Source organism: Vidua macroura, chromosome 1, assembly GCF_024509145.1.
Source record: "Vidua macroura isolate BioBank_ID:100142 chromosome 1, ASM2450914v1, whole genome shotgun sequence".
NCBI lineage: Eukaryota > Metazoa > Chordata > Aves > Passeriformes > Viduidae > Vidua > Vidua macroura.
The window spans coordinates 62,332,997-62,356,224 of NC_071571.1; the positions used below are offsets into that span (position 1 = coordinate 62,332,997).

Here is a 23,228-nt window from a genome sequence, read left to right on the forward strand (position 1 = left end):
TGAGAGGATTTTCTGTTAATTTTGTCCAGCTTCTGGTTTCCAGTGCCAGTCAATTTTTTCCAAGTAAACTCATCCATTAATTCATGTAAAGACTCAAAGCCCTCAGGCACTGATGGATCTATTTTTAGTCTTTTAGATACAGTCCTAACTCAGTGAAAAGATAGGCATTTTTATGCAATATAGTAATTATTTATAAAATCTTAAATTAATGCAACAATTCAAGCACCTTAAAATGTCGAGATGCTATCTCTGAAAGTATTTAGCCTAAATGATCAAAACCTGAGAGCAGGAGTTAGAAAAAGGATATTAAAAAATCTGGTCTTTACAAAACAATCCCAAGCAGAAACTCTGTCTATCCTTGTCTCAGTGACAATCTAGGGCAAAAAGTCAATATACAGTCCTTGGAAGGCCAGATGGATGGTGGAGAGGGAAAAGGAAGAAAGAAAGAAAGAATGAAGGCAAGAAATGAAAGTAATTTAATCCCTGAGCCATCAAAGTGTTTTTGGTGCATGTGTAACTTTAGGAACCTGAATAGCTCACTGAGGGATAACACGCTGGTGAGTGTTTGCTGGCTATACCTGAAGTCATCAGGCAATCTTCATACTCTACTAGTATTGTGTTGGCCACAAATGCCTTGTGCAAGTGTGCTTTTGCTACAGTAGACACACTCTTCTGACAAAATAAGCTTGAGATCAAGTTAGTACTGTAAGTACTGTAAGGTGAGTAAAAGTGTACGATGCCAGTCAACAAGGAATGGATCAAAATGCTATTCTTTTGCCAAAAGACAGACCAGGCAGTGTGTCTGTCATGTTCTGCCAGTCTTTTTTCTTTTTATAAATAAATGTTATTTGTTGCTGGAAATAGTCTCATTTAAGTTAAGCAATTTCAAATGCCATAACTTCACAATCTTATCTCTACCACTTACATTATGCCCTAATTTCCTCAAAACTTGAAAAGTCAGTGATAATATTTAAACCATCTCTTGCAAGCTGTATGCGAACACAGCGCAGCAGTTCTGACTATTAAGGATCTGCTTGCTATTGTATAATCTCTCTGTATTTGGTCTCACTTGTGAAAAACTGAAGCATTCAAATGACTGAACTGTGACTATTGAGATAATGCCCATTATGGCAAGGATCTAGGTCACTGGTATTAGAGCTGAGTCATGTCACCAGTAATAAAAACACTGATGCTTTTTGGGGTAAAAAAGCAGCTGTGGTTTCTCCTCTAACTAAGTTTTAAGGCCTGTAAGCAGGAAAGGAAGATATAAACATGTTACACTTCTCCATGAAACAGCTATCAGGCAATGCATAGTGTTTGTTGTGAAAGTCATATGGTTCTTTGTCTGGGGAAAATAGTACATTGACAAAAGCAACACAATAACTTCAGAATAGATTCTTAGGGTAATTAATAAGACATGTCAATTAAACTCCTATGTATATACTAGACTTTGAATAAAAATATCTTCATTTCATTGGTTTGGAAGTTTCCTCAATTTTTTAAGATCACTCATTCATTTGTAGCAAATTATTTTGCTACTCTTTCATTTAATATGGTTCTTTTTTCTTACTTTTTTTAAAAATTTTGCTCATTCGAATAGCCCCAGCTTGACACCACACTGAAATAGATTTCTGCTATGGTTTAGAAAGTGGGCAGAACACATTCAGCTGGTCAAGAATTAATTCAGAGTTGGTGACCAGTATGCAGTTCTACACAAAACATAAAATTTGCACATTCTTAGGCATCACAGCCCAGAGCCCAGACTTCTAGAATGAGATCTAATATTCCAAAATTTTCCCTAAGCAAAATAAATGTCTTTTTTTTTACCTCTCATTAAGAGGTCATGCATTATATTTCCCTGAGTTCTAAGGGGACCCATGTCAAATTTGTGTTATTTTTCTTGGGTTTTCTTGTTTATACTAAGAGAAAAGCATAACCTCTTTCTATGATAAAAACACACTGCTAAGATTATAAACACAGACAAGGGAAACAGTGTACTTGTCATGGATAATACAACCAAATATAATTCAGAAATAGTACAATTATCCCATGGTGCGTACATCAAAATACATCAAAGTTTCAGTATCTTCTGTGTCCAGGAAGTTTATTTAAAAAGCTTGCAACTAATATTTTAGGTGGAAGAGAGACTTGACCTGCCTTTTCAGGTCAAGAGGAAGACACCATTCTGAATTACAGTGTGGCTCAATGTTATGTTAGATTTTTTTATATATATTTTCAGGTGACACATTTCAAATTGATCTTTTAAGAATACCAAAGTCAGATCTAGTTTTAAGAGAATCAAGTGTAAGCAGCTTCACAGTTACTATTGGCTTGATACTTAAACTTCTGAGTTACCTGATTTTTTTAATAGATGTACTAAACACATCAAAAACAAATAGGAAATTGAAATCCAAGCTTTTATCTTCTTACAATCCCTGTCACTGCACACACTGACAGAGTGCAGTAATGGTGAAAAAACTTTGCAGGGTCACACAGATAAGATTATATTAGTGAAGAGAAGCTGAAGAAACTTTTTGATCCTCAAAAAAACTACTCAGTAATTTATGAAGACTTTTCCTTATATTTCCCTATGGATGGTTAATGCATTACTGAATACCTGCACAAACTGCTTCCAGCTAAGTGGACAATATTAGGAAAATTTCTTCAGTGATATCTTTATCCACACTACACTCATTCTTAAAGACTAAAAAAAAAAATGTTCTCATGAAGTTTTAAAAAATCCAAAACACACTCAGCACTGACTGCCAGTTGCACATACTCCTGCAACAGGACAATGACCACAGTAAGAAACTCATCCTTTTTTCATTACACAAGAGTTTCATTCTTCATTTAGTACATGAAAATGCAGGGATTTATTTTCATCATCATTTCCCTATATATTTTAGCTTTGCCAAAGTCAGCTTGAGTATGCATTCTGAGTGGCCCCAGATTTGTCCTGGAGGTAAAACAGAACTCAGCAGGCCAGTCATTGCAAAGCAGTGGACATCAGTGAGTCAAATGAAGTTCTGACATAACCTGGCTAGCTAGGGTCCAGCAGGGAAGCCTTTGCCCAACAGGTTGCAGGAATGGAGGCAGCATGCATAAGAGAGAACATACAGAAGGCTGCTAAAGCAGGTTGTTCAGGGATGGAGTTCAGAAGGATGAACTCTTGGAGTTCTTGGAGTGCAGAGGCAGCTCCAAGAACTGACAAATAAGAGTGTCAAATGTATATGTGCAAGTATTTGTCTTGAGTTGGAGAATTGGACCTGAACAATTAATGTGCTGTGTGTACATACATTTATCTGAAAAACCCTCTTAATCCCTTTTTAATCTTCAGCATGACAGAAGTTTTCAGCATAGCACTCCATGAAATGATGGGTAATGAAGAGCAATGCTTCAGATAGTCAGGGGAAAACCCTTGGAACCCCTGGAACCCCAAAAACTTCTTCAGCTAGACAAGTCATACTAAAGCAAAAATTTACATCAGCTACAAGCAGCAGAGAAATTTGCTGGAATAACTTATTTCCCTTAACCCAGATGCTTCTAGTTCCCACTTTTACATTCAGTGACCTGCCTCAGAGAAGGATCCCTAGCCAATATTAATCAGCAGACAGTCAGTGAAGTTCATGGCTATGTGTCACCCTGATGACCCAACACGGTACAGCCACAGAAACTCAGGCAAATGACTGCTTTCCAGGCAAATTTATCTGAATCATTCTTCTGAACTCTTTCTTTAACTTAAAGTCCTGAAACATTAAAGAACAGAATGCATCAACTTAATTGGAAACAGTTTTGCCACAATACATCCTGCATCTGTTCAAGGACTTAGAGAGAGGAAAAGCCCATGCTTTGAAGCACTGTGACAACTTAAGATAAATTTCAGCATTACTTTTCTAACAGAATATAACTGAAAACATACTTCAACACAGATTCTAATGTAACTCTGGTTAGAGATGTGCTCAACCCACAAGTTTCAATCTCAACATTCCCAAGTCTTGAAGAAATCTTGACTCAGACACAAATTTCCTTCTCTAACAGTCTTTAATACTACTGAATTTGGCTCATTACTTATTAAAAATCAAAATGGCTGCTTCTACCACCATTTATGTGCCTCTTTTCATCACACTAATGCCTAAAGTCCCTATTTCTTTCAATCCTCCTCAAAGATTTGGGTGAAATACCTGTACATTATAGAAGGTAATCCCTCTCCCCAGTGCTTCAGTGTCTAAAGAGACAAAACTGGCAGGCAGTAAGATAAAGAAAGCATTGTTATCTCCATTTTCAGCTGGGAAACCAGGCCTTAAAATGACTAAGTCAGAATCCTGAGGGAGGTCAAGGATCAGATTCTCAAATGCTCAATAACCAGCATCAGAGCCAGAGTTTCATAGGAAAAAGACAGAAGAAAAAAAGAAAGGAGGGAGAGTGGGGGGAGGGGGGGGAAGAGGGAAAGAGAAAAGAAACAAGGAGAAAAAAGTGTCCAAACTCTATAGTTCCTACTTTTATTGCACATTTTCAAAGGATCTCTTTGGAACATCTTGGAGATCTGTCCACTTGGGTACCCATTTGAGTGCTGCAATGGGAAAGTATCTCCCTAGGAAATCTCTCTCTCCAGTTTGGGTGCTACTCCCATTTTGAAGTGTGGCAGCAAGTAAGTCGCCCAAGGCAACAAAGGAAATCTCTTTCAGAGCCAGAAATTTGAATCAGCAACTCCTGTGCCCTAACCACAAGTCTATCCTTCCTCTCACTAACAATACAGTGTATTTCTTTGTTAAGTTGTTTTCTAGTTAAATATAATATAATGGGCCTTTTTCTTTATTCATCCACAATGGTAACATGACATGAGATTGGCACTTGTCATTCACAGCAAATGCTCTTTTTCTACTTGCCCCCCAAAACACAAACACACTTAGCAGATTTCTATCTTCAGATGACACTCTTGTACTTTAAAGCTTTTTTTTTTCCAGCAGTACTCACATAGTAAATTGCCCTTTATTAATATTTTTCAGGATGTGAGAGGCTGACAAGTTGCAGATCTCAGCTACAAAGAATTAATCCCCTTTGCCATGTAACCTCCTGGAAGGGAAAAAACCTTTCTGGTCAAGAAAATCAAGATAACACCAGCTTCTTCATATAATATCCTTTAGCAGCAGCTGCTGCTACTAAGGGAATCCTAAATACTTCAATAATAGGTCAGTCACCACTGGCTACCACTTTACATGTGAGTAGCCTTAAGTATCTGTGCAAGATGTGTAGGGCACCAAGAGGAAAACCCGAGCAAAACACCATGTTTTCTTTTGCTTCTTTTTCTACTTTATTTAGAAGGATACATGTAATACTCACCAATTCAAGCTCTGGAGACTACAGGGGGATGTCATTGTGCAAACCAAGAAAATTACAGATATTCACTATATCTATGCAGAGAAATGAATGCATGTGAGACGTGTCTAATGTACAGAACTCCATTCATCTCTGAGTTACTATTTTTGTATTTGTCTCATTTGAGATTTTTTTTTAAATTCAGTTTCTTCAAACCCCGCCCTCTTCTACATGACCTTTTTGATCAATAGTCCTTTATTGTGCTGTGAGGCCTTGGCAGCAAAGGACAGAATGAATACAGCTAATTCTTATCTAATGTTTACCTTCAAACTCTTTGGATCTTGGCACAGGTTTGAGACATTTGTTTTACTTAGGTTTTATAACTCTAAATGCAGAATATTGCTTGAGAATGTGGTATCTTCTAGAGATCCCAGATCTCATCTGACCTTTCCCTCTGTTCTTGTAATTGTTCCTATCTCTAGCCCACTTTCACCTTTCTTCTTCACCACCTCAGAAATTAGTGGATTACCTCAGCCCCTCTGATACATCTTTTGGCAAGTCAATGAAAGTCAGGTTGCCAACTATTTTTATGTGGAAAACAGGCCTCTCCCAGTCTTTTTAAAGGTTTTTTTTATTGGTAAAAGGACTCAAAAAGTCTCTTTGTCAGATTATACAGTTGCCCGCCATTTTAAAATCCAACCCCAACTGGTTTTAGTAATTACACTGTCTTCTCGCAAGAGTTTCACTGACAAAAATTTGTGGCTGATTTTCAAATGACAAATCAATGTGACACTTTCTATTCTTTTTTCACCCTAAAGAAAGCCTGCTATCCTATATGTGAAGATCTATTATTGTTTCAGACACTACAGCATAACAGTATATCCATGGCAGCTCCTAGAACAAAACAATCAGACATATGGGACTCTCTCCCTTTCCCAGCAGCTTTACCTCAACAAGTACTGCATTTAAGCAAATAGCCTAAAGCACAACCCATACCCCAGTGAGAGACAACTATTTAAAAACTTTAGGGCTGTATAATTGACCACAGAAAGGGCAAAAGGATCAAAAATGAGCCTAATGTTAAAACTGCAGATGCAAAACAAATTAATATTCCCACAGAGGGAAAGACAGATCTGTCAGACTGCCCAAACCTCTGCAGAAGGTTTGGCTACTGGAGCAGCAGGGAGACAGCCTGGGACCAGGCATAAATATTCTGGCCCTTGGAGTTAGACATATGTGCACTTTAGAAGGTTGCTGGAAGTGGGAAATCCTTGGGCCAAGCATTTCTGTTACCAACAAAGTCTGTCCTTTTGCAAATAGTAATTTACTGTTTTCTCTGAAGCTTTCAATGGATTTGAAGTTTCTCTTGGTGTACTTCAGAGGTGCAAAGCTAAGATGAAAAAAACATTTTGTGTTGCTTTGGTTTTGTTAAGATTTTTTGTTTGGTTTGGCTTTTAATTAGCGTGCATTCATGTAATGCAAAGTTAGAGCTGATCATTTAATTTACCTCAAAATGCACTGTGAAATTGTTTGAGATCTTAAACAAAAATTTAAAAATTAACTCAGCCATGCCCTTTTCCCCCTATCTAACAGCAGCTGCTGAAAAGCTGCAAGTTGCCAACCACTAAAATGCTATATAAAATGCTCTAAAATAAATAAAAAAATGATATCCAAGTAGATATAATCAAGTGAAACTTTCAGATTCACAATGTGCAGTAACACATTAGTGAGTGACTGATCTACTGCTTATGAAAAGAGAAAAAATATAAGAAAAAGTCTTTTCACAGTTCAATAGAAAGTTACAATATTTGAGAAATTAATAAGAAGTCATGTAATGGCTTTGCAGCTTTTGAACTTTCACATGTTTCAGATTTTTCTAATGCTTGTGTGGATTAAAGAGATTCACATCTCAATGGCTGGGGCACCTCGCATTTTTTCTGGATCAGGTTTAATGAGTTCCACACTGTAGAAAGTTCACTTTGTATGAACACACCTTGAATTTAAGGAATTTTTCATACTTAGATACATGTTTTCCAATATATTTCTTATAATGTTAGCCCTGTCAAAGGGCACAGTGGCTCAATCATAAGAGTGAGCAACACCATCAATTTCACACATCAATACACTGGGGCTTTTCAGTTTTTACATTTTTCTTACCAGACCCCAAAAATAAATTAAGGAGGGAGTGGGATGTAAGGAAAAAATAAAATAGAAGTCTACCATGTTTTTTTTGCTTCTGTGTATTATCTCAATGTGGACCCTAAAATAAAAGGGAGAACTAGTTATTTCAGTAATGTGCAAAGTTCTTGGTTTTAAAGCTGCAACTACACCCTTTTCATCTCTTTAAAAGACATTTCAAAGCAGGATTGTGGGACCCAAAGAGACAGAAGAGTCTCTGATGTCCATCCAGCTCACAGAGAAAAAAACCTTGCATTTTCTACCCTTTGACATAGGATTAAGGAGTGACAAAAATCCATTTCATCCTTTCTAAGAAAGTGCATATGTGAGGGCTTGCATTATATTATAAACTAGTGGCTATCAGGAAGGCATAGGTACCATCTAGAATCCAGCAATAATCACAGACCTCACAAATCATCATGGATGTTAAGTCCTTATGGCTCAATGACAAGATGAACTGAATGTTTAAAAATATTTGCATGCAGTAGATGTGACAGCCTAAGATGTAAACTCTGAAGGGCCTGTGCAAAACCGAATCTGGTGGATGAAAAGAGGAATGCTTTTTCCTGGTTGTAAACCCATGGAGTAAGAAAATTTCAGAGCTTTTATAACCTAATTTATTGGCTTCCATCATTATGCAGCACAGGAATACAGCCAAAACTTCTGACTGCCAAGCATTTCTTCTAACATGCTCTGCAACAGAGATGTCCAATTCATCCAGAAATCTTCAACTATGCAGGAATGCTGTTCCAAAATCCTGGCTGCCTTCTGAATTTGTTTGAATGTTTCAAATTCCTGTTATAGTCCATACTAGTATGAGACATCCAGGACTACCTAATATTAACAAGAAGCCAAGATTTATGGGGGAGAGCTGATTTAAATAAAGGGCATTACGCTCTTTACAGTTGCCAAATAGCTGAAAACAGCATCAGTTGGGCTGAGCAAAGAAAGGAACCAAATGCTGGCAGTACTTGAAACTTTAGAGACTCCCTTTGAAGTGGGAGTACCCCAGTTAACCCAGCTCTCCAATGTTCCACCAGGACCAGGATTTCACTTAGCCTTATAGTCCTGATTTCAGATGATGTGCTGTTTGAAAACACACAACCAAGTTGATCTGCACAGCATTAGCACCCTGTCCTGCTTCTTAGAAATTCATCATAACATGGATACCTGGTTTGTGAAATCAAACATATCTGTTCATTTGGGTTCCTTGGCCTGCCATTCACTTGCTTCTAAAAGAAATAGGATTACTCTCATAAAACAAGGGAAAGAAAAAATTTCAGAGGAATGGAATCAGATTTAATATTTAACATTCAGCTAAACTCATATCAAATGCGAACAGATAATGCAAATGCAGGCACCAGAGGAGGTTATTTTTAACATTTGCAAGTAATTCTTCACAATCACAAACATCACAAAAATCTTGATGAGTATCATTCCAAGGAGCCAAAGTCAAATTTTAAGGCAAGTGTGTGATTCCGTGGCTTTTAACATGATGGAAAGAAGATCTACAGGCTGTGACACAGCAAATAGGGCACTGAAGTGTGCTGGAAGTTCTGCTTCTTTATAAAAGGGATATATTCAGAAAACTCACAGAGGCACATAATCTTACCTGCCATTTCAAGGTGAAGAAAGAAAGACTGGAACTTGTGATCTCATCTGCAGTTGTAAGCAATTGTAGGTTTTAGTTTTAAAGGAGTAATATGAAGAGATGCTGGAGATGACACACCAACAAATATAGTTCAGTTAACACAGTGTATGCGTGTGTTAGCAGGAATTGCAGCTGAGATCTGTAATACACTGCCATCTGTAGAGGTCATGAGCAGGAGATTTACATCAAGATTCTCCAGGCATTTGTTTCAATCATAACCCTTCCAAGTCTGCAGCACCATGCACCACCTCCTCCATCCTGAATATTTTCTGCAGATAAAATACTGCACAAAAATCTTTCTCCAATGTCCTCTACTAACTGCCATTATTTCAAATGTCTCCATCTTTGAAGTATCAAAAACATTTTGACCTCAAAGGAGCCTAATTACTGTGTCTGTATATTATGAAGAAAAACATGACAAACCCAGACATAACTGACATAACTGTGGTATACCTGCCTCCATATAATAATTTCTTTGAATATTGCTGTGAGTACTGTTTATGCAAACTAAGGTGCCAAAAAAAAAAAAAAAGATAAATGAATTCACTGTTAACCTTAATGATGATAACAGCACAAGTGGCTAGAGAGCTAGAAAGCATTTCTTGTTTGAAATTGTTGTGTTCTGCCTCCCTCGACATTTCTAAGACCCCTAGCTTTGTAGGTAAAGACACCAGCCATCTCATTACCCACGTTTCTGCAGCCTGTTAAGAGACCAGGTTCTCCTTGGCATATTTGTTTTGTTCACTGCCTGTTCCCTTTCATTAAAAACTAAAGACATCTTATGATGAAAGCAGGAGTATTCAGAAAAACATAATTATTGAGACTCACTGCAATCCTACCTTACTAGCTCAGGAGGGAAGTGATATTTCCCCACATTTTCTCCTACTCAAGAGCAAATTTATAGTAAACTGCTCAACAAAAAAGTAACCTCTCAAAAATTTTTCAGAGGAACAGAGGGGGGAAAAATGTAGAAACAGAAACACCAGACTTTGGAGAAAGAGCATTGAAAAAAGACATATTCAGGGGAAAATACAAGAGATGAAAGCCTGGCCCAACTGAATTCCAGAATAAAACAGCTATTGGTTTCAACAGGATCACGATCTCTGTCAAGATCTGAGTCTGGATTCACTTTTGAAATAGGTGGCCTAAGAGCAGGAGGGAAGAATTAGAAATAATTTAAAATATCTCTCTCTGTCTTAAACAGCCCATCATTCTACATGTCTACAAAAGGCACAAGTAGTTATGAAATACAGCTATCTAGGTACACCCCATTTTTCACCACACTACCCTTCTTGCTACCATTCTATCACACATAAACATGATTGTTCTATTTTTCTTTTGTCTTTGCTGGTTCTGAATGGGATGATATCATTAACACAATGGCTGGTGCTACACACCAGAACTGCCTACATTTCATCTCAAGCCACTTTTCATCATAGATAAAAGCGCATCATATATCTAGAGGCACAGGCTTTGATGCTACACTGAGACAACTGTGATTACATGCTATATGCTACAGTGTTGTGTTTGTGTAAGTTATGCTTGTGTCTTGTATACACCCCCACCCCCATGTGTGCAGCAATTTTGAGAGCACAGGCACATACATGCATGGATACAGGAAGAGCAGGAATGTGGGAGCCACAATAATGCTGCTCCTGGCTGTTACAGGAGCATTTATTACAGAATTTGTTTCCATGTTAATGGATCACAGAAAAAAAAATCTTATAAGGATTATTTTATTTTGTTAAACATTTGTATTCCCTACTGAATTGCAATAAAAGGAATGTGCTAATTGCCAGTCTTTTAAGAAATATGAGACAATTCCTTGTACTTTTGGTTTGAAATTGGAACTGAAACACATTTACTACAGAAGAACTGATCTGTATGGCCCTGCAGGGGGTGAAGGCTGGGAGTCAACTCACTCCTTGCGGCATGGGAATCTAGATGAGTTGCTCTATATCCTGTATCCTCTGATCATTTTCAGAAAAACAGAAAGTTGCCATAAAATCACAAAATGCTCAGCAAATCCATGACTGGCCAAGACTTTGATGTCAGGAATACGCTAATCAGTACAGCCACCTCAGCTGCAAATGGAGGCAGGATTCTGGGTATTTTGATAGAAAAAAAAAAATTATTGCCTACATATTGCTCCCAGTAAATCAGCATTCACTTAGTCACCCAAGAGCATGAAACTCAGCATAATAGATCTTTCTTATCTCACAGGAGAGGTCACAGCACAAGAATGTTGAAAAATATAACGCAATCTTTTGTAGGTAAGAAACTTCTACATAGGAGGTGTAAGTTGTAGCAAGAATAGAAACCTCAGAGGAGATCATCAAAAAGTGATTAATATGGGTTTTTCAAAAGACTGTGCACATTTGACAATATTTTCAACACGGACATGTATTTCAAACTCCTTTGGCATCCTGCTTCCTATGCAGTATATACACACACAGAGCTCAGATTTTCGGTTTGTTTCATTAACTCCGTATTTCTGCTACTCATAATTACCCAAAGTATTATGATCACATCATTCACATATTCAATTGTTTGGAAAAAATTTCATTGAAGAGACTTCCAGCAGGGCAACTTTACATTTAATACAATTTCTGGCACACTACATTTTTTATATTTAATATGTCAACTTGATGGTTTGTTAAACTGTCTGATTTGATGTTTGTTATAAACAATCAGTGTGTTGAAATCTAGATAAACAGCAAGGACACAGCTCTTTTCCAAGAGTATATGCTGTATCTTGTTTGTTGCTTTTCTTTGAACTCCCTCTTTTCTAGCACGAATATACCAAACACTCAAATTCTTTCTTCTAGAAAATGGGGTACTGCATTAATATGGTATCACATGCTTATTTTGATTTGCTGAAGCCCAAGTCAGCCCAAGTTTCATCCAGGTGAACTGGATGAAACTACGACTGGCTACAACCAACAAGGGCAGGAACCTCAAGAGACAGCTGTAGACAAAGGCTGTCTGTTGCCTGGCATCCTGCAGCATCCTACAGGAAAGTGGAGCAGGTCATCAGATTTTGATTAAGAGAATATTGCTGAGGGAAGTGGGACCACAACTTTCTGGAGTAACCTTCAAAGACAGACAAGGCAAATACAATTATTGGGCATCAAATTGTGCCCCTCCTCACTTTCACTTCTCTAAAAATCTGTCACTTCATGAGACTGTCAGGAAGGAGCAGAGAAGGAAGTGGTGTGAGTTTCAGTAATGAATCAATGCCAGGAAAAAGACATAGGAAATTCAACTCTGTAGTAACTGAATGCTTTGCCTCAGCCACAAAATGTATTCAAATTCATGTCTCCATTTCTGGTTTCATATTTTTTATATCTTCCCAATAAATTCCAGGGGCCAAGGCAGGACAGCTCTGGGTCCAGGGAAGCAGCTAGTTGTCCAGGGAGATGCACAGGCAGCTCACACTCCTCTAAAAGGTACCTCAGATGTGCAAGCTGTTCACACCCCTCTAAAAGGTATCTCATTCATCCAAATATTTGAAATTAAACTGTTTCAGACAAAAATGAGTTCACTACTTTTCAGCACTGAGTCCCATTTTTTATTTTGCAATTCCAAAGGCATGTGGGTCCTTCTCTCCCATCCCCCATTGTCTCATATTTTGAAAATTCCCACTTCTTTGAGTGTGATGTCATGATGCATTGCCATGAATATTTAACTTAAAATTATAAGTACTAAATTGGAACTTCTCTGAATGGTAAAAGATCACACAGGGGGAAATAGCGGTTTAAACAAAGATCTTCTATAATTAGTGATAATAACAAAGGAAATATTCATGATTACATCAAAGGATTCTTCACTGAGTATTGTTTTTATTTGCTTCCTAAGGGAGCACAGAGTTCTCTGAAAAGATAACACTGTTTTAGGCAGATGTAGATAAATAAAAGACGGCTGTCTAGAGATTCCAGCTTCAAACCAGGGCCTGAAAAGTACTCTGAAATCCAGAAGAGTTCTTTAATTGATCTGATTACATGTCAGGCATCAGCACTCTGCTAGGTATGCAGTGCTGATAAGCCTGCAGTATGTAAACACCTTCTCATATGAACACGATGCACAACACTGCAGCTGCCCTGGGCATCTGTCTCCACATACATAAGGCATAGCCTGGGGATTAATTTCATCCACTAGCATAAATAGGACTAATTTTTTTGGAGTAGAGATAGCTAAAAATAGCTAAGAGTAATTGTTATGCAATAAAACCTGGTATATGTTTCCCCTTTCCAGATAAAAGAATCTGACATGGCTTCAAATAAAAAGAGGTGGCAGCCTGACCAGAACACAAAATATATTCATTTCATTCCCTTCCAGAGAGGCAGCATTTTAATCTTCCATACATTAAAGATGCATGCCCACTATCATATCATTTCAATGGCCTAAGTATTAAATTATGACCTCACAACACTTCTGCCCTCCTCTGGAAAAAAAAAAAAAATAGGTCAAAAATAAATGGAAACAAACTGTTTTCTGCTCCTTTTTATGCATTTGACAGAGAGAAAAAAAAAAAAAAATGAGGGAGATAAATCTGCATAATACTGAACCGAATCTCTTTAATTCCAGTCAGCTTTTATCATTCAATCACTGAGTCTGTATGTGGAAAAATTCATGCTAATTCCCCCTAGCAACAGCCGCAGCCTATCCGGGGGAGCCCTGCACCAGGCAGCTGCCAGCCAGCAAGAATAACTCTAAGTAGGTCAGCCCTGCATTTCTAAAAATGCCACGGTCTAGTAACCCCACTGTCCCGTCTGTCTGCCCTACCCCATAATAACCTCGATCGCTTGGTGACACAATGACATACTACCCTGTTAGAGCGCAATCAAATCCCGCTGCATTATGCTGCTGCAAGCATCGCTGCTGGATGAAGGACCCGTCGAGGGGCAGCATTAATCAGGCAGCCATTCATGTCCACTAGCACTTCACTCTGGAGATGGGGCCTGCATTAATGACCAGCTGTTTGAACTAACACAAACAAAATAATGCCTTCCACCCTGTTGACTGTGCAGAATACACTATTGTAATCAGGCAGGTTATGCTCATTGACTAAACCTAAGATGTAAATTAAACAGCCCCAGACAATGCCAGCTTTTGTAACCTTCTATTAATTAAAGTAAGTATATTTAAATTATACTACACACAATTCAAAGAGCTATTGGTTTAATATACAGAGTCACCTCCTCCTACAAATTTGTGTTCACCGTCAAAAAAAAAAACCCAAAAAAACAAAAAAACCAAACCAAAACCAAACCAAAAACCACCCACCCCCACTGTTTGTAAAATACAATCTACCTATCCTGATAAATTAAAGAGCAACTGCAAAACTACAACAGATCTGAACTGCAAGTGACTTCTGCTGGGAGCAGGGAACCACACCAGAACTCCAGTAACTGGTCTTTGGGAACAGTGACAGACATGCACACTGGATCTGGTGGAGGGGTATTGATAAAAGCTCTATAAACCTCTCCCAGCCATGACACAGAGAAAGGCCAGTCGCAGCAGATTAAACACCCCCTGCAATCTCACTGCTTAAGCACTGCCGACTTGCCTTCACAGACCTAAAAATAATTACAGAGGTCATAAAGCACCTTGGCAGGATCTGGGCATGTGTCTTTAAGAGCACACCATCCCTCCTGCTTCCCACAGCCCTGGGGACTTCTGTATGGCTGCAAGATGCTGCAGGAAGCCCTCTCCCTCCCCCCTCATTCTAAACCAGAGAACGCTTAATATAAACCACACCAGAGCCCAGCCGGTCTCCTCTGGGGTGGTATTTCAGTATCAAATCTGTAATGCCAGAACAGAATTTCAGCAGGCTTGCTTTGTATCTAATTGCATCTTCCTTTTAAACACCTTTAAACACCTCCTCCAGAGCATGCCTCCATGTCATGCAGCTGCCTGTACAGGACAGAGCAACGAAAGAAATTTTCAAGGATAGACTGCTCATCTGCATTTTTTCCTGAAGGATATGTACTTTTGGTGAATGCATGCCATAATTCAGTCTTCACTGCTGCAGAATTCAGCAAATCTTATGCGTGTAATCCATCCGCATCTGAGTTAGGAACACAGCAGATTCATTAATCCATTTGCTCTTTCTTGTTTGAGCCAGGCTTGTTAACCAGGTTATGAGAGTCTTCCTTTGCTTTGTGGCACACATCTCATAGCAATTCCTGGAGAGATCCAGTCACTGACGTAACCATGGGCTCCTAATTACAAGCTGCTGACATTTTGCTCGTCTTTGCAGCTTTGAAGCTGTAAGTTCAGAGTCTCTCCTCCTCCTTCCTTGCTTGCTTTAAAGTGCCTGAGTTAGAAGCACACAACAGATTCAGAAAGGTATAGGAGTGGCATAAACTTCTTTGCAGAGCCTGCTGTATTGCCAAAGTTGTTTTTCTTTAAGCAAACAGAAAACTACAGTTTGGGAGTAATAAGATTCCTTAGCCCCCAGCACAAGAATGCTATCCAACAGCTGGCTAAATACAATTCAACACACAGGGCTGCCTTTGTAGGCTGGGGAACAAATAGTGGAAGGACTAGACGAGCGTCTTGCAGGGTAGCTCACCATGACTATTGGGAAATCCCCTCATACACATTTTAGTATGACATTATGGCCTATGGCTTTCTATAAAAGGGAAAAAATGGAAAGGAAAAAACCTTGTCTTTCTTGATAGGCAGCTGCTAGAATCCATGCCAAGCCCTGCTAGCTGAGTGCAGTGCTTGTTTTCCCTGTTTCTGCATTGTTCAGATATGGCCAGGCTGAGCTACCTACCAAATGAAATATGCCTGTACTGTGACAAGTCTACCTACTCTAAAATCACTCCAAGCAGATTCCACAGTAAAAATACACCCAGGTATATTTCACAGAAAACATTGCCTTTTCTCAATATATGAAGAATCCTTTTCAATTAGAGGCTGATTTTGAAAATCTAAGGAAAAAAGAAAAAGAGAAAAATAAAAAGATGCAAGTATAACACCGAATACAAATGCCCAGTTGAGGATTTAGCCATCTGATGACTGTGGTAGCCAGCTGGTCTAGAAGTCATCTGGGATGCATTTATTTTGATTAGATTGATCACATTTCTATTTACAGTATAGAATTTTTCACCATACTGAATACAGCTGTGTTTATAGAGATTTTAAGGTGGAGAAAATGAAACTCCACAGTTTCTCTCAACACAGTGCAGAAGACTCAGTGCTTCAAGGTGTTAAGCAGAAAGGATCTGCTTTCACATTTCTTAAAAGAATACTGCCTACCATCTGTTTTCACAAAGTGCCACCTCAGTCAGGAAATGGGTGTAGAGCTAGAGCTGAAAATACAAGCTGCAATCAAGTCTGACCCAGCAAACTGACAAACGTCCTCTATAAAGTGGTCAGAAATATCTTTCTTTCATTTCTATACGTGTTCACACACACACACACAAAAGCACATACATACACAGATATAGACACACAGAGTGCGAGGCTGCTGTTTTCCCTAGGGATATTCCTGCAGCCACCTAACTCATCAGTTCACTCCCTGGCAGCACCAGGAATGCTCAAGCTACAATTTACAGTCCCTCCGTCCAAACATTGCTTTGTTAATCAAGCCATCCTCTCTGCAGTGAGAAGCCACAGAATCAAACGGCACAGAGCGTTTCTTCTTCCTTTGCATTTGCATTCACTCACTCTTTCCTTCTCCCTTGGCTTTGCCTTAACAGGCAGATGCAACCGATACCTTATTTATCCATCTCCAGCACAGCACTGAGGTGAAACCCGACTGCAGCACTGTGACTTCCCCATGTTAATTCTCTGGAGCAGCAGAGGCTGGATTCTTGTTGCTGATGCCCTTGTCAAGCACTGGATTACTTTACATAATATTTCTTTAAGCTTTCACCCACTCTATCCTAGATTAACACCCTTCCTTCCTCTTCCCTCCACCCCGCCACAGAAAACCCCAAAATCATCACATATTGCAACCCTTGGCTTTCAGAACCAATAAAAAAAAAAAAAAAAAATCTGTGGCTCCATCGCTCTTCTTCCTTAGCAATGTGCAGATGAGAGAGTTTCAAGTCAGCCAAGCCAGGGTGAAGCACAGGCAGCAAGACTGCAGAAGCCCCAGCAGCAGCAGAAAGAGCAGCAGTCGCCCAGGTAAATGGAGGGAAAAGCAGGTTCTGTTGAAAGCAGTGCAGCATCGTAGCTGTGAGGAAAGACTGTCTTGCTTCTTCCAAACAGTGCAGCTTTATGCCTGCAGGAACGGAGAAAAGGGAAGACCCAGAATTAAAAATAAAAGCCAAAACAGTTAAGAAGAAACAATAACTATAACAAATTGTCGTAACTTTATTTTTCTGGGCTTTTGGGCATTTCTAGGAGGCTGCCTCTTTTCCTTTCCCTCCCCAAAGTATCCTATATTGCTGGATGCTACTGTCCAAGAGTGCAGAGTCACAAAGGCTCACTCTCCAAAGCACAGTGAGACCAGCATCACATGAGAAACCACATGACGCACCCAAATCGGATGCTGATGTGGTCCAGTATTTCACTCGGGGGGGGTGGGGGGGGGGGCGGGAATATCTCAACCGAAACATGCCCCTCTCTAGTGGTGAGAATGAATTTCCCTTTAAAAAAAAATTAAAAAAATTTAAAAAGGCAGCAGCCCAAAATATAAATATCTCCATATCTATCCATCTTCAATGCCAATGCTTCAGAAGGCAGGAGAATGCTGTTCCACAGACACTAGCTGGATGGCAGCAATATTACTTCCAGGCTACATTATTCTAAACTGATTGCACTGAAGTGAATTCCTGAAAAGCATACTCCATATCTCCCTAACATGAACAGACTCAGAAAACCATCTCCATTATCGTTCCCTGCAATTTGTATCCAAACCTGCATTCTGAATAATTTATTTGAGACTAATAAGCTGCTTGCCAAGACTACTCCTTTTCCCACTCAGCCCCACATCCAATGAGCAGCTACAGCAAGAAACACAGAGGCATTCACCATTTCCTTAACCAGTAATTTTAGTAAATGCACTGTCCACAAAATAAACAGGAAAAAATTAGCAGAACAGTTTTTTTTCTCTTTTTCATGTATGGACACAACAGGGCTCTCTCTGGTTTGCGGATGGTGGTAACATTTTCCTCACATTGCCAACTCAAAAGCTTTTAGTCCAAGCCAAGAAGCAAACATTCTTGCCTGCCAATTCCTGCAAAGGTGTTGTGCCACCCTGTTTAACGCAGAAACATCTGGACACCTCTGTCAGCCCCCAAAAGAGAGCATGCAGCTCTGCAATGCTGTTTACTGTCAGGGCACCAAGCAGTTAACATCCTTAGCTGTTTTACCATCTTGCCTATAGGAGCATGGAACAGCGGGACTGGCTCGCTTGAGAAACAAAAGCAGAGAAGCTGACCTTGATGATCGATGGAATTGCTGCTCACAAAGTTATCATCCAATAAACAGTTAGCGGTTTGTAGCTTGTTTTATGCCTAACAATTGTTCGACAGGTGGCACAGAGTCTTCCGTCCCCTTTGTTTGCAAAAGCTGGGCATCACCTCACAACGCTGCGCTCCCTGGCTCTTTACACTGAAACTGTACACGGTGTCGGGGAAATATAGGAATAGAACTGCTGTGAATCCACATAGTTGCTTTGCACAGGATCCCATTTCAATCTCTGAAGTTACATAATGGTGATAAAGCCAGAATTCCCCCAGAAGAGACATGCTTAACCCTTACACAGGAAAACGCAATCGGAGCAAAACCCAAGTGCTCTTTTGTGCTGCTTTCAACCTTCCCAACTGTTCACGCAATAGCAGATTGCAAAAATTTGCACAAGACAGTTGTAGCTTATTCTCATTGGCTCCTCTCAGAAAGAGGTTTTGCAATGGGCTGCACCTAGGAATTGCCTAAATTCCATGTAAAATCCAGTAGTATCATTCAGCCTCAGCAATGCTGCTAGTATTCAGGAGAGGCGCAGGACTGCATGTACAGAAATCACAAGATTACCACAGTCATCTGAGAGCATTTTCACCTGTGGGGTTAATAATTTCAGCACTGGCAAATCTTTGATGGAAAACACTAGAGGTATACCCACATTCTGACTGTAGCTAATCAATATAATACTGTACTTTCAGATGCTATGTCAGCTAATATGGAGAATCCAGGTTATGGATTACTTTTCCAGTCCAAAATATTACTGAGGCAGGAACTGAGTCCAGCAAAATATGTATCTTCAGGGCTTTGGATTACAAAATGCGAGGACCTGTCCTGGTGACCAATCCCATGGTTTTTAACCTACAACAATTGTAACACTCTTCTCTGAATGGCTTCTAGTCTGTTCTCATTAGTTTCTAAGACAGAGCTGCAGCAGTTTGTAACTCCGTGAGTCGATGATCTTTCCCATCTGATACCAGTTGCTCATTTATCTGTTCTGACTTAGGGATATGTTGGAAGGGTCATCTGGAGGTAACTTAGTGAAATCCCTGGATATCATCAACACTACATCAGGTCAGATGTAACTTCATCCTGAAAACTCTGAGAGGTGGAGATTCCATAACTTCTTCCAGTGCTGACCTCCCTCCCAGGGAAAATAAATGCAGGAAATAAATGTTCATCCTGCGTTTCTTATATAGTCAGCCTTCACTGCACTGCTGAATTGCATACATTTTCCTAGATCTGCCACTGAAAGCACAGGGAGGGCACCAAGGAATGAAGGGACTTTTCATATTAATTTAACCAAGTTCAGCTCAAATTAGTAGCGCCTCCAAATTGTTATCACATGATTATAATTTTATCTCCATACGCTTCCATTTCAACTATTAACTAAAGCACTAAAATGCTAGTGAACACCCTGATAACAATTCCAGTGTTCTACCAGGTGTTATCCATAAGAAACAGGAGAAAACCCGAAGCTCCCTTGCATATGAAACATAAACTACTCAGAAGTCAGAATCAGGGCTAAACCAACATGGAGGATGTTGGTTTATTCAGAATAAACAAGACACTTTTTTTTCAATCAGACCTGGAAAATGAGCCCTAGAGTATCTATAAATATATATCCACAATCTTGTGAAAAACCTCCTATGCAAGCACACAATGTATGTACCTTTAACGAAGATCCAGTAACATTAGGTGTCAATGAAGAGGGAGGAAGGAGAAGAGGCAAGAATTGCAAAGAGGAAGACCAGTCATAATTCCCTCAGAAATGTAGAAAGGTTTAGATGAAGAAAGGCTTTATGTGAGAGATGGTCTTATGCACATAGTGCTTGCAAATCTAATTCTTATACTTCAGATAAAGTCCCCAATAAGTGCTTTGTTAAGAGCAAGGGTAACAACCTTTCTTCCCTCTTCAAATCTCTAACATGGGTACTTTACTCTGTTAGATGTTGTTAGCTCTCAAAGTAATTCAGTAGCAGACTCTAAATTACCTGTCTAATATGACTTTCTTAGTTTAGCTTCAGAGCATATTTCTTCCCTCCAGAGAATGGAGAACTCAGAAGTTGTCCAAACAGAGCAGCTGAGGGTACAGGTAAGAATTCTGAGTTGAGATCATTACTGTTTGTGTTCACATGAAAGCTTTTGGGCTGAAATATGTGGGAAGAACTTGGATTGTTTTGGATGCTGCCTTGACAAGTCATCAATAAAAATTTTCCCAGGTTTGGTGCCAGGATTTGAAGACCTGTTCTCAAACATTTGATCACAAATCCTGCTCCATATTAGTGCAGCTTTGTGCTGCCTTAGGGATACATGAGTTATGTTGGATTTGATGTAACTGTCCACAGGGGACAGGCTTCAGAGCAAAGATTCAGCAGCTGAGTAGACACTAGATGAACATGAAGAATCAGAGCAATATACAGAGAGCCCAAAATAATCTTACTTCATGAGAGCTTAAAGGCTACTGAATTTTGTGGAGTCATTTTCAGATGCTGTTAAACCAAATACTTCTTTATATGGCTAATTTTCTGCTTGATACAGTACTCCAACGCAACATGGATCCTTGCAAGTGTAATGTATTGAACATCACTGAAAACAAAACTTTGGTTTTGGAAAACAAAATATTTAGGGTGTCAGCTTTTCCTTTTGGGAAGAGCTCCACTTTGGGTCTTTATTCCTGAAGTCAAAGGAAGCAGAACTTCACCTTGATTAAGCATAGCACAGGCACTGAAGAGACTAGGCAGAAAAAATAGAATCAACCATAAATTTAAGTTTTTCCTTATTATACTCAAAAGCTGCCACCTCTGACTAACACTAAACAGTGCCACCTAGGAAGTAGGAACTGAAAAATAACAGATACTGGGAGAAATGTTATGTTTTCAATTAGAGCACACTTGTGTATATCAGTAAAATGTGGAGTTGCTAATTTGATGGAAACATATAATCACAAGGAATGGTCCAGTTGAATATTTGATGGTTCTCAGCAAGAATCAGGCTTTGGGGTTCAATTTTATATGACCCTTCTCTCTGTAATCTGCAGACAGAGAAAGAATTATCATTAGGCTTGAGGTTTCAACCCAAAAGCCAGGCAAAACTTGACGTTTCACTGAACTTGAAACCTCAAAGTGAACCTCAAGCGTGCAAACGTTATGAACTCAAATCAAAATAAACATACGTCAGTGAGCAAAAACCACAGAGCTTCACATGGGTCTAAGCACTGAGCCATACTGGCTACTGGCCAGGCATGAAGAGCCCTACACGTCACACAAAATATCAGCAGAATTTTAGTGACCACAGGGTATTACTAGACACACACTGCCATAGTTTGGAGACACTTAAGTCAATGTCATCTGAGAGCTCAAGTCCCAAAAGCCATTTATCTACATTGTACCTCTTCAGTAACGTAAGATATCTTTTGAGGAGGTTTCTGTGCTCACAGCTGAAGTCCTTTGCTACTTGATGGGCTTCTACAAAGTGATTTTCTGGCATCTCCTAGCTAAGCTGTAGGGTGTCTGGAATGGAGATCTAACTACCTTCTCATAAAAAAAAAAGACGCACATTAGTTTTCCAAACAGTTAAAAAATAACCACGATTCCACCTTTTTAATAGAATTTTCAGTAAAATACACTAGAATCTGCCTAGACCATCTAAGTGAATGCATGTGAAAAAAAATAGGGAAATGGTGTTTCTGTATTTTCAGCACAGAGATGTTCATGACAAGAAACTGGTAAAGCACCACAGTTCTGCATTTTTCTCTTGCAATCATCTGAAATAAGAGCAATTTATTTGAATTCACTGACTATTCAATACTACTCAGAAAAATTTCCCAAGTTAATTCAATTTTCTATGGATGTGTGATGGACAGTTTCTTGCAATTACCCTCTCAATGTTTCAAGTATTTCAGCACTGGCCACACATGCTTGTATTGGTGTGGTAGATAGGGACAGGCGAACGGAAGATCTCGGGATGTGACGGAAAGCAAGACCCTTCCCCCCTTCTTCCTGCTATAGCTAATCAATCACCCCTAAAGCATGCAGCCCCTCCTTAACTCAGTAGTTTTCCACTCCTTACTAACCCCAACCAGACCCACCATCCCCTTCTGACGTAGTGAAGCCCCCTTGACTATTTAACCCCATGAGATAAGATAATAAAGGCCATTTGACCATCCACCACATTGGTGTCTGTGCATGTCTGTGGCCTGAGTGATCCGGGCGAGGCCGGGTCGCCGTGCTGTGTCTTGAAACCAGGTCGCCCGCCTTCTCATCAGAAGGCGACATATGGTGCCGAAACCCGGGAGTGGAAAGGGAGAAGAGAAACCCTCGGGTAGCGGGAATCTCCTGGACGAGAGACAGCGGCCAGAATGGCCAAGTCGATTCTAGGCGGGGGAGACGTCCCCGGACCAGCGATCCACATGGAGGCCACCGCGAAGGTCGTGAGTTCGATTTATAAGCAGTGGGGAATTAAGTGTAAGCTCAAGGATTTTTACCTCGCTATTGCGAGACTCCTTGAGCTCGGGACGATTGAACGTCCCGTGGATATATTACACCTGGAGGTGTGGGGGAGATGTACGGCCGCATTAGCCAAGGAAACAAAAACCTCAGGCAGCGGGAAAAGCCTTAAGGCGTGGGGAAAGGTCGAGCGGGCCCTGCGCGAGGCGTTAGAG

The 23,228-nt window shown here is 39.7% G+C and overlaps 1 long non-coding RNA gene across 1 annotated transcript; it reads right to left on the minus strand.

Annotated features, from left to right (window-relative positions):
* Positions 1–12,901: 12,901 nt before the first annotated feature.
* Positions 12,902–17,604, minus strand: LOC128816462 (uncharacterized). The gene is made up of 2 exons (XR_008439920.1): positions 17,476–17,604; positions 12,902–17,384 (listed from the first exon to the last, which is right to left on the minus strand). It is a non-coding gene; the product is annotated as an uncharacterized LOC128816462 (long non-coding RNA).
* Between the last annotated feature and the right edge of the window lie 5,624 nt (positions 17,605–23,228).